Raw genomic sequence first — 468 nt, 5'->3', positions numbered from 1 at the left:
GAGGAGGAAGAACACTTAAAGAAAAAGTGACACAGAAATTGCAGAAAGCTCTTAGAGTGAGATAACAGATTGAGAAAGAAGAAGAAAGAAATGTGAGAACAGGACAGAACGAGTGATAAAACAGAGGAAAGCGATAAAGAAAAGAATACCCATTAAAGAGGGGGAAAGAAACTTAGCGTCGAAATCAACCTGAAAATTTTTGTCCTGGGAAGATCAAAAGATTTTTCCAAACGGCGTCGCAGAGGTCGCAGAGTTCGCTTCAAAGGGAGACTTGCTTTGTTCTTTCAGCTGTACGGATTTTGCCTTCCTTTTTTGGCTGTGAAATGGGAGCTTTTCTGTTGAGAAGGGGGGGGGGATCTACCGGGTATTTAGGAGCCTTAACTAATTAATGCTTGTTTCCGGTAAGACCTTAATGATCCCTTTATAGTAACAATAGTTTGTTTTTTTTTGCGGTAGAAAATCTCTAGC

This window comes from Penaeus monodon, chromosome 30 (genome assembly GCF_015228065.2).
Source record: "Penaeus monodon isolate SGIC_2016 chromosome 30, NSTDA_Pmon_1, whole genome shotgun sequence".
Lineage (NCBI taxonomy): Eukaryota > Metazoa > Arthropoda > Malacostraca > Decapoda > Penaeidae > Penaeus > Penaeus monodon.
Note: the sequence above shows the minus strand (reverse complement) of the source record.